General features: G+C 39.4%; 1 non-coding gene across 1 annotated transcript; it reads left to right on the forward strand.

Annotated features, from left to right (window-relative positions):
• Positions 1 to 572: 572 nt before the first annotated feature.
• LOC114235465 (U6 spliceosomal RNA) lies at positions 573 to 683 on the forward strand. Its single transcript, XR_003621631.1, has one exon. It is a non-coding gene; the product is annotated as a U6 spliceosomal RNA (small nuclear RNA).
• Positions 684 to 11,411: the final 10,728 nt, after the last annotated feature.

The following is an 11,411-nucleotide window of genomic DNA, read 5'->3' on the forward strand; positions in this document are numbered from 1 at the left end:
AAGCTCCCTGAAAGCAGGAAAACTTTCCATCTTGTTTAGCACTGTATCTCTAGTGCCAGAATGTAGTTTCGGTGCAGTAACTTTCGAATGAATGCAAAAATGATATATAATCATATATATCTATATGAGTATAAGACCTGTAAAACTATCTACTGATTCTGACTCATACCATTGGTCTGGAACCCCAGTCACTCTCTGGAGTTAGTGGGGGACACCTCACAATGAATACTTTTTATCTTTTAATTGAGGTTAAAGATAAGTCATCACTGATTCTATACAGTATGCATAAAGGCCAAAAAGAGAAGGTGCCACATTTGAAGTAAAGATTAGATTGGGGCATTTTATATGTCGGAGAGGGAGAGTTGAGCAATATTTGAGAATTTACAGTGATGGGGAATATAGTAGCTGAAATATTAATTCCTGGAGGATCAATTATGGTAGAGCAAAGAGCACTGGACTTGGTGTCAGAAGTCCTGGTTTGAGTCCTGACTCTGCCACTTAGTTGCTATGGCAATGTAAACAAATCACGTATCTCCCTGAGAATCAATTTCCTTATCAAGAAAACTGGAAGTGTGCTCACTTCAGCAGTACATATACTATATAAAACTGGAATGATACAGAGAAGATTAGCATGGCCCCTGCGCAAGGATGACACACAAATTCATGAAATGTTCCATATTTTTAATAAAAATTAATTTTTTTTTTAAATTTTATTTATTTATTTATTTATTTATTTATGGCTGTGTTGGGTCTTCGTTTCTGTGCGAGGGCTTTCTCCAGTTGCGGCAAGCGGGGGCCACTCTTCATCGCGGTGCGCGGGCCTCTCACTGTCGCGGCCTCTCTTGTTGCGGAGCACAGGCTCCAGACGCGCAGGCTCAGTAATTGTGGCTCACGGGCTTAGTTGCTCCGCGGCATGTGGGATCTTCCCAGACCAGGGCTCGAACCCGTGTCCCCTGCATTGGCAGGCAGACTCTCAACCACTGCGCCACCAGGGAAGCCCAATAAAAATTAATTTTAAAAAACATTTTAAAAAAGACAAGAAAGCTGGAGGTAATGTCTCTTTCTTATTTTCCAATTACAAATACTGGCTGATACTAATTCCCTCCAAAGTCTGAAGGAGATTCTAGAGTAGGCAAAGTCTCAGCTGGTGATCAATTCATAAAAAATTAGAATTATTTTCACTTGGTGTTTCCTGGTTATCATCAAAGGTTCTTCCAGAACAGGTATAGGAGTGGTAGAGAATATATCCATTTAACAATAACTGTGTCCCGTTAGGATTATAGAACAAATTTCTAGTAACACACTTGGCCTATTTTGGGTTTTTCTCCAACATCTCCATGGACTATGTCTGTTGGAATTTGGCTTGGATTCCAGTTATTTTCCAATAATAACACATGAAAGTGAGGGCACTCTCACATCTTTAACTTGGGCAAGCCCTCATAGTGAGCACAACTTCAGGAATGAGGACACCTCAGGGAGCCATGTACTAAGCCCCCAAAGTGCCTTATTCCTACCAGAGGGGAGGAGAAGCTTGCAGAAATCACCAGCTGCCGGGCCTCTAGTTGGGCGAAGGTTTTGATTCCTCCGGGAGTGGAATTGGCTTTTAAAGGCACAGTCTACGAAGTCAACTATTTGATGAATGTGGCACATTTGTAACACGAACTCAGCCTAGCCTTATGTGGATGAAGAAATAGCTCTAGCTCATGAGAGCGTGAGACCTCCCACTACTAAGTAAAGTAGCAAATAAGCTATTTCTTAGTTAATGAAAGATTCCTTCAAGAAAAACAATAGGTCAGTAAGGTTACTGTTGATGTTGAAAGCGGGAGGGGAAAAGCAGAAGAAAGCTATCAGAGGAAGAAGCCTCATTTAAGAACACTATCAGTGAGCCGTGCTGCTTCATGTTTTCTAGTGTCATCTGCTACATATAATTGACAATAGGAGCAATGCTAAGACTCTACCACAGGGGGTATTTTCAGAGCAAATCAGTATCAAGATTCAGTAGGCACCGAGGAAGAAGAATTGGGGTTGCAGAAGGGAAGCTAGGGCTCATGGTAATGGATATTCTTCTCACCTGAAGCACTATTTGATGGTCTGAATTACAAAACTTATTCTCCATCATCATTCACATACCTGGAAATAAGCATGCCCCAAATACCTCTCATCCAGGGTTTCTCAGTCTCGACACCATTGACATTTTGGGCCAGATAATTCTTTGTTGTGGAGGACTGTCTTGTGCACTGTAGGATGTTTAGCAGCATCCCTGACCTCTTCCCACTAGATGTCTGCAGCCCTGCTCTGTAGAGATAACCAAAAATGTCTCCAGACCTTGCCAAATGTCCCCTGGGGGCAAAATCCCCCCCAGCTAAGACCACTGCTGTAAGTTTACTGAAGCTCTCAAAAGATAGTCCTAGAGAAATGTCTTGGGTCCTGTTTCCTATACAGGAAGTTTACTGGGAGTACTCCTGGAAACAGCACCTGAAGGGAGTGAAGGAAGCAAGAAAGAAACATTGAACATAGTTGCAGTTTCAATGAAGATGTCAATTGATCCCTTGGGGAGCTCTGGAGCCCTTTGTGGTTGTCCCAGATCCAGGCAAGATGCTGAGTCCTCCTTTTCCTACTCATTGAATAGGGCACAATCTTGTCAAGGCTCCCTTCCACAGAGGGCAGTGCCCCAGGAGAACTCAGCTATGAGCTGTGCTCCTGGCATCAGGAGAATGAGCTCCCCAGTCCTGAAAGGGGCTCTAAGCACAGCACCACAGTGCCCACTAACAGAAGAGAGGAGCTTCAGATATCTCAAAACCATGGTCATAAAGACTGAGCTTGGCTGCCTTTAGAATTAACCGCTAGAAGGCCTCAATTTGACGATCACAATGTTCTTTCATAATCCAGTGCTGTAACGGTCCGAGAAAATTAAGAGCTACTTCTGACCCCAATCATTTTTTAAATGGATCTAATTTGAATGCAGTTTTCATAGATTCATAAGTTGGTTTTTATAGGTTAGCGTACAGATAAAACTCGCATAAAGCTGCCTTAAACCATGCTACCTAAAGCTCTTTTTCAAGAAAGTGTTTGAAGCCCCCTTGGAAATGGTCAGTGGGTACTGATTTGTTTTGTGAAGGAAATAAGTTGGAAAATTTCCTCTGACTCTCTGAGCCAAAGTGAGTGTTCCACAAGGTGACGGGACTGTTCCAAATCACTCCTGGCAAAATGCTTGCTGGGTTGGTTGTGACAGACTGGAACTTGCCCCTGTTACTATAATTTAGTCTCTTCTACTCAAAATGTAATCTTTAAACAGCAACGGCACAGCACCAAGTGCTCTGCCTTGCATGATCTCGCTTAATTGTAAAATAGCAACCCTGAGACCATCTGAGGCACTGTTCTTAGTCCCATTTTACAGGGGAAAGCTGAGGCTGAGAGGGTTTATTTACACTAAGTCACCCAGTTATCCTGGTAAGTGGCATGCTGGGACCCAGATCCTGGTCTGTCTGACTGCAGAGTACCACCTTTTTTTTTTTTTTTTTTTTTTCAAACATCTTTATTGAAGTATAATTGCCTTACAATAGTGTGTTAGCATCTGCTTTATAACAAAGTGAATCTGTTATACATATACAATATGTTCCCATTTCTCTTCCCTCTTGCATCTCCCTCCCTCCCACCCTCCCCATCCCACCCCTCTAGGTGGTCACAAAGCACCGAGCTGATCTCCCTGTGCTATGCGGCTGCTTCCCACTAGCTATCTATTTTACATTTGGTAGTGTATATATGTCCATGACACTCTCTTACCCTGTCACATCTCACCCCACCCCCTCCCCATATCCTCAAGTCCATTCTCTAGTAGGTCTGTGTCTTTTTTTTTTTTTTTTTTTTTTTTTATTTATTTATTTTTCAAACATCTTTATTGAAGTATAATTGCCTTACAATAGTGTGTTAGCATCTGCTTTATAACAAAGTGAATCTGTTATACATATACAATATGTTCCCATTTCTCTTCCCTCTTGCATCTCCCTCCCTCCCACCCTCCCCATCCCACCCCTCTAGGTGGTCACAAAGCACCGAGCTGATCTCCCTGTGCTATGCGGCTGCTTCCCACTAGCTATCTATTTTACATTTGGTAGTGTATATATGTCCATGACACTCTCTTACCCTGTCACATCTCACCCCACCCCCTCCCCATAACCTCAAGTCCATTCTCTAGTAGGTCTGTGTCTTTATTCCCGTCTTGCCACTAGGTTCTTCATGGCCTTTTTTTTTTTTTTTTTTTTTTTTCCCTTAGATTCCATATATATGTGTTAGCATACTGTATTTGTTTTTCTCTTTCTGACTTACTTCACTCTGTATGACAGACTCTAACTCCATCCACCTCATTACAAATACCTCCATTTCATTTCTTTTTATGGCTGAGTAATATTCCATTGTATATATGTGCCACATCTTCTTTATCCATTCATCTGTCGATGGACATTTAGGTTGCTTCCATGTCCTGGCTATTGTAAATAGAGCTGCAATGAACATTTTGGTACATGACTCTTTTTGACCTATGGTTTTCTCAGGGTATATGCCCAGTAGTGGGATTGCTGGGTCGTATGGTAGTTCTATTTGTAGTTTTTTAAGGAACCTCCATACTGTTCTCCATAGTGGCTGTATCAATTTACATTCCCACCAACAGTGCAAGAGTGTTCCCTTTCCTCCACACCCTCTCCAGCATTTATTGTTTCTAGATTTTTTGATGATGGCCATTCTGACTGGTGTGAGATGATATCTCATTGTAGTTTTGATTTGCATTTCTCTAATGATTAATGATGTTGAGCATTCTTTCATGTGTCTGTAGGCCATCTGTATATCTTCTTTGGAGAAATGTCTATTTAGATCTTCTGCCCATTTTTGGATTGGGTTGTTTGTTTTTTTGTTATTGAGCTGCATGAGCTGCTTGTAAATCTTGGAGATTAATCCTTTGTCAGTTGCTTCATTTGCAAATATTTTCTCCCATTCTGAGGGTTGTCTTTTGGTCTTGTTTATGGTTTCCTTTGCTGTGCAAAAGCTTTTCAGTTTCATTAGGTCCCATTTGTTTATTTGTATTCTTATTTCCATTTCTCTGGGAGCTGGGTCAAAAAGAATCTTGCTGTGATGTATGTCATAGAGTGTTCTGCCTATGTTTTCCTCTAAGAGTTTGATAGTGTCTGCCCTTACACTTAGGGATTCAACACCCATTTATGATAAAAGCCCTGCAGAAAGTAGGCATAGAGGGAACTTTCCTCAACATAATAAAGGCCATATATGACAAACCCACAGCCAACATTGTCCTCAATGGTGAAAAACTGAAACCATTTCCACTAAGATCAGGAACAAGACAAGGTTGCCCACTCTCACCACTTTTATTCAACATAGTTCTGGAAGTCCTAGCCACAGCAATCAGAGAAGACAAAGAAATAAAAGGAATCCAAATCGGAAAAGAAGAAGTAAAGCTGTCACTATTTGCAGATGACATGATACTATACATAGAGAATCCTAAAGATGCTACCAGAAAACTCCTAGAGCTAATCAATGAATTTGGTAAAGTAGCAGGATACAAAATTAATGCACAGAAATCTCTTGCATTTCTATACACTAATGACGAAAAATCTGAAAGTGAAATTAAGAAAACACTCCCATTTACCATTGCAACAAAAAGAATAAAATATCTAGGAATAAACCTACCTAAGGAGACAAAAGACCTGTATGCAGAAAATTATAAGACACTGATGAAAGAAATTAAAGATGATACAAATAGATGGAGAGATATACCATGTTCCTGGATTGGAAGAATCAACATTGTGAAAATGTCTCTACTACCCAAAGCAATCTACAGATTCAATGCAATCCCTATCAAACTACCACTGGCATTTTTCACAGAACTAGAACAAAAAATTTCACAATTTGTATGGAAACACAAAAGACCCCGAATAGCCAAAGCAATCTTGAGAACAAAAAATGGAGCTGGGGGAATCAGGCTCCCTGACTTCAGACTATATTACAAAGCTTCAGTAATCAAGACAGTTTGGTATTGGCACAAAAACAGAAATATAGATCAATGGAACAGGATAGAAAGCCCAGAGATAAACCCACACACATATGGTCAACTTATCTTTGATAAAGGAGGCAAGCATATACAGTGGAGAAAAGACAGCCTCTTCAATAAGTGGTGCTGGGAAAATTGGACAGGAACATGTAAAAGTATGAAATTAGAACACTCCCTGACACCATGCACAAAAATAAACTCAAAATGGATTAAAGACCTAAGTGTAAGGGCAGAGTACCACCTTTTGTTTCTTTATGTAAATATCCTGCATCATGGAATAGCTGGTTTTCTTTGTATGCAAATCTCTAGACCCTGCAACTATTGAAGGAAGAAGTACCATAACAAGCACTGACTTTTGTTCACCAGCCAAACACATGCATATTCCTCAGCTGCTCTCTTGAAATTTCACGAGAGAAGGAGCTATGAATATGCTCACAGAACACTTCCCCATATGTTTTCTCAGTCCTTAGAACAACCCTCGGGGGTAGGGAATAGTGTTCTGACATCTTAGGTGATGAGAAAAGGCCCAGAGAAGGGACTTGGTCAGTCAGCTGCTAAGTGGTGCTGAGGCTTGTTTCCAAGCTCTGTTCTCTCAGCACCCCCGGCAGTAGTTTCTGGACTCTCCCTTCAGTAGAACCCTTCCCAACTTGAGTTCTATTTGGAGGTTGGCCAGACCTTCTCTTGTACCACTGGTCCCATGTTTGGAGATGTGGTGACTGCTTTGATCTGGCTGTTGTTTCTGTGGCACCTATAGCTAAATAAATATATCAAACTAGAACAGGGTGTAAAATGTTTACTTTTGGCTTTACTCGGCACTAATAGCATAAATTGTGCAGTGGGAAGAAAGCCTAGAGAAGGATTTTATCTGAAGCCACACAGACCAGGTAATGGAGCAAGAAAGCAAACAGGCCTATCTGGGTTCTGTGCCCTTTCCCACATGCTGTGTTCTAACTGCAAAATGCAGGCAAAGTAACGCATTTGACTTTTCTTTGAGATTGCAAATGATGAAGATTTTTCTCAGTGTTTTGAATTCTTGGAATTGAAAAGGAGCCGAAAAACTTTTAACAGAACTGTGATCGCACACAGAAATTGTCTCAATAAATAAAAGAGGAAGAGGGAAAATGGTGTGGCCTTGAAACTCAAAGATGTGAATGCTACCCACATATTTTATGTGAGTGTGTGTGTATGTGATCAGAGCTAACATTTATTGAGCACGTACTATACCAGGTGTTGCTCAAACGAGCACTTTAAATGTATTCACTGCTTTAATGCTCACAGTATCCAATGAGTTTGGTGATATTATTTTCCCCATTACACAGGTGAAGAAATTAAAATCCAGAGGAAATAAATAACTTGCCCACAGTCTCTCAGCTAGTAAGTTGCAAAGCAGGGATTTAAATCCAGATCTCCTGGCTCTAAAATCAACACTCTTAACCTCCACGCTAGACAGAGACAATTCTTTGCTAGGGAGAGGACTTGCTTCATGGACCTGCCTCATAGGTACATAACCTGTGCAAGGCAAAGGGCCCTGGGCTCAGAAGGGCCCACACTTGGTTTAGTGTCCTGCTGTCACTGTCTTCAAATTCTTAACAATTTTGAGCAAGGGACCCTACATTTCCATTTTGCACTAGACCCAGAACTTATGTAGTTGATTTTGGATAGGGAATACTTATTAACAGAATTATTTTTTAAGAACATTACTTCAGTTTATATTATCCTCTTTGATTATTTGGGTTTAAAAAAACTGAATGCCTTTGTATCTGTCTTTGGTACCCTTTGGATGTGCTTGAATTTGCACAAGTATCTTAGAAAAATTTAAGTTTAGAAAGATTTGTCTTTCCCCCAAAATCTGAATTCTAATTCACTAATTTGGTAACGGCTTCCGCCTCCCAGACACTAGTTTGTATTCAGCCATGGGCAAGGGCACATCATAGACAGGACACAGACCATCTCTCTAGGTTAAAATTAGAGTCTTGGTTAAGGACTGTTGAGGAAGGAATAGAAGTGTCTTCAAAGAACATTTTATCCAGATGGACAAAATGCAGGAACAATTTAGCAGTGGGGAGGGCTTTTTAAAAACTGGCCGTTCCCTAGGAGGCCAATGCTGTACGCAATGTTTTCTTCTCCAGAGTCACTGGGTATGTTGTGTGTATGTGTTTGAAGGACTGAGGTGGTGCTCTGTTGTGTATGGACTTGAAGAAGTTATATGTTTGACTAAAGGTGAAAGACAGCCTCAAAGAAAGCGATCATGGACTAACAGAGACTAGTATTTCAAGAAAAAGGTCAGAGGAAGCCAGTAATTTTTTAAAGAAAATTCTTTTAAAGAAATTTATAGAATGTATTTGTTGACTGACTTAAGAATTTAGATACGAAGACTCCTTGTGAAAAAATGAGTAGGTAGGTGATAAGAAGTCCAAATGAACTAGCTGTCTCTTTATTGTTATTTTTGAACCGTAATACATACAAACTTCAACAGACCTAAAGTGAGATACAGAGAAAATTACGTCTCCTTCCCTCCCTGTTCCTTACCCCCAATCCGATCCCTTCCCTGATGGTAATCCCGGTTACCTGTCTCTTGTGAATCTGTCCAGGCATATTAGGGTCAGCTGGGTCTTTGTTAAAAAAAAAGGAAAGAAGATCAAAATAAAGTAGAAAGAAACTATGTACTTAAACTGGAAAATCTGAGACATAATTGGTATTATCAAAATAAGTGGAATCTAGGGCTTATAGCTAAGGAGATGTATAAATAGTGAAGAGTTGAAGTCAAAATGCACAAGAATTTAAATGTTTTCCTTTTTTAAAACGGAAAGAAAATGATGAAAGGAATCACGTCAAAAAAGATAGGGAGTGTTAAGGTTTTTTTACATTCACCCAAATCCCAAAATACGTTGAGTGAGGACTTACCTGGCAGTCCAGTGGTTAAGACTCCGTGCTTCCAATGCAGGGGTTGTGGGTTGGATCCCTGGTTGGGGAACTAAGATCCCACATACCACGCAGCCAAAATATATATATATATATGTTGAGTGAGAATTAAGAAGTGGCTGAACTTCTATCAAGTTAACCTGAATTTGAACACGTTAGTGAAAAGAAAGCTTGATGCATTTCTTTTTCAGTTGTACAAATACTCATTGAGCATCTGCAGTGTTCTGAGCACTTTTCTGAGGTACCCAGGAGGATGCAGAGGAATAGACACAACCCCTGATGGAGACAGACATGGAAACACAGAACAGTAACAGTTATTAACATCTAGTAGCCACCATACCAAGTTATGCCTTATCTCATTTAACTCTCACCAAAACTTCAGTGAGGCCATTGAGGCTTAGAAGCCACATAGGTAGTAAATACTGGAGATGGATTTTTTTTACAGCAACAGGGTATAACTACCCATAGAAGTAAGTGATCTGAAGATACAGAGGAGGGGCCATTCCAAAGTGGGGAGGGGTAATTATTTTACTAATTTGGTTGGTTAGTTTGAACTTGGGAGTATATATAAGAATTTTCTCCTTATGCACTCACTCCCATACCCCGCCTTATTTCTTTTAAATTACAGCCCTGCCACTTCCTTCCTCCACCCTCCAAAATAATAACTTTCTAGACTCAGAGAAAGGAGGAAGAGATTTGTGTACCCTAGAACAAAACAGGTCTAGGTTTGGTTTCTAAACACCTTTTATTTGTTGTTACTCTTTTACGGCTTCATTATCTTCAGAACATGGATTAAAAATTGTCCCAATTTTACATTGTTATTAATTCATTATTAATATGTAAAATTGTGTATGTTTTATATATTTATACACACACGTGTAAACACCCAAAGCAATGTGTTCCTTTAACTTGTTTTTGGTGAAAAACAGTGTTAAACAGTCAAATTTGGAGATTTTGAGTGACATAAAACTGGAAACAAACCAATATTGTGCTTTTACATGAATATGAAAGAGGCTTCATCTGCACCTAACCTAGGACCATGCCAGAGGGGAAGATAGAATAGTAACATAGCTCACCTCTGACGACTTAGAACAAGAGTCTCCAGGGAGGCTAAGGAGATCATTGAGTTTCTGATGGAAAGATAGTTTGGGAAATAAAGTTCTAAGAGTCCATATAATTTTCTCTCTGAAATTTTTCATATTAAAACTCATTCATGTGTTTTCATAAATTTGATCCAGAGTCCATTTTTTTCTACATGATATTTGGTCTACACAGTAGAATTTGTTGTTGGATCCCTACCAAAGCATTAGAATTCCTTTGATGGGAGATATGGCAGATTTCTGCATTCAGTTCTTACTCAAAATCAAAGGGGAAAAAACCTCCTAAATATAAAAGAGTTCAGCCAACAAAAGATACAGAATAACCTTTCAACCATGAAAAATGGTGGGTAGTCTGGGACTTAAGGACAGTTAGGACATTTTCCCTTCATAGCACAAGCTCATGTGGAAGTAACCAACGGTATCTAAATGGTATCTTAGAATACTGTTTCTGCTTATACAAATTATTTTTTGTAGAAACAAAAGTTTGAAATTCAAACCAGGTAATTCTTACTCATTCAATAAAAAATTTTAATTATTTTAATTGTGTAAGAAATATTATTATACAGTGTTTTAAATATAAATATAAGAATTTGAAAAAATAAGTCAAAACAAATTGAAAAGGGAACCACGATTAACATTTTGGTATGTATCTTTCCAAATGTTCTTCTCCTCATTAGAGAACAAAACAACATATATGTGTGTGTGTGTGTGTATATCATACATTTTATTTTTACAAAAATAGATGACCACAGAAATTATGTCAACTCATATCTCTGCAATATCAGTTTGAGTATCTGCATAATATTATTATAATGTACAAACCATAATTTGTTAAACTGGCCATGTTTAGACATTTTTCCCACTTTATCACTATTATTTATTTTGCTAATATTTAAGTTGCAATGTAACTGGTCTTAACAGATATTCCTAATTATTTTCTTGAAATATATTCCTGTCAGTGGGATTGCTAATTAAAAGGATATACTCATTTCTAAGACCTTTGGCCTATTTTGCCAAATTTATCTCCATTTATGCAGTCAGTAAGTATACACTGAGTGCTTGCTGTGTGTTCAGTTCCATACCAGAGTCTGGGTTACAGCAGGGAGTAAAATAGGAATAGTACTCGCCTTTACAGAATTTACAATCTAGACAGAGAGCAGAATTAAGCAAACACCCACCTATAATAAATCTTGAGGGAAAAGAAGAGAACACCACGAGAAAACCTACCCTAGGCAGGGCTGGAGGATGCATGCCAAGGAAGTAACACTGTTGACGCTGCTGCTGAGACCTGAAGGCGGGAGTGGAGGGACAAACATTCTGAGAGAGGGACCAGC

Source organism: Balaenoptera acutorostrata, chromosome 7 (genome assembly GCF_949987535.1).
Source record: "Balaenoptera acutorostrata chromosome 7, mBalAcu1.1, whole genome shotgun sequence".
In the NCBI taxonomy this organism is placed as follows: Eukaryota; Metazoa; Chordata; class Mammalia; order Artiodactyla; family Balaenopteridae; genus Balaenoptera; species Balaenoptera acutorostrata.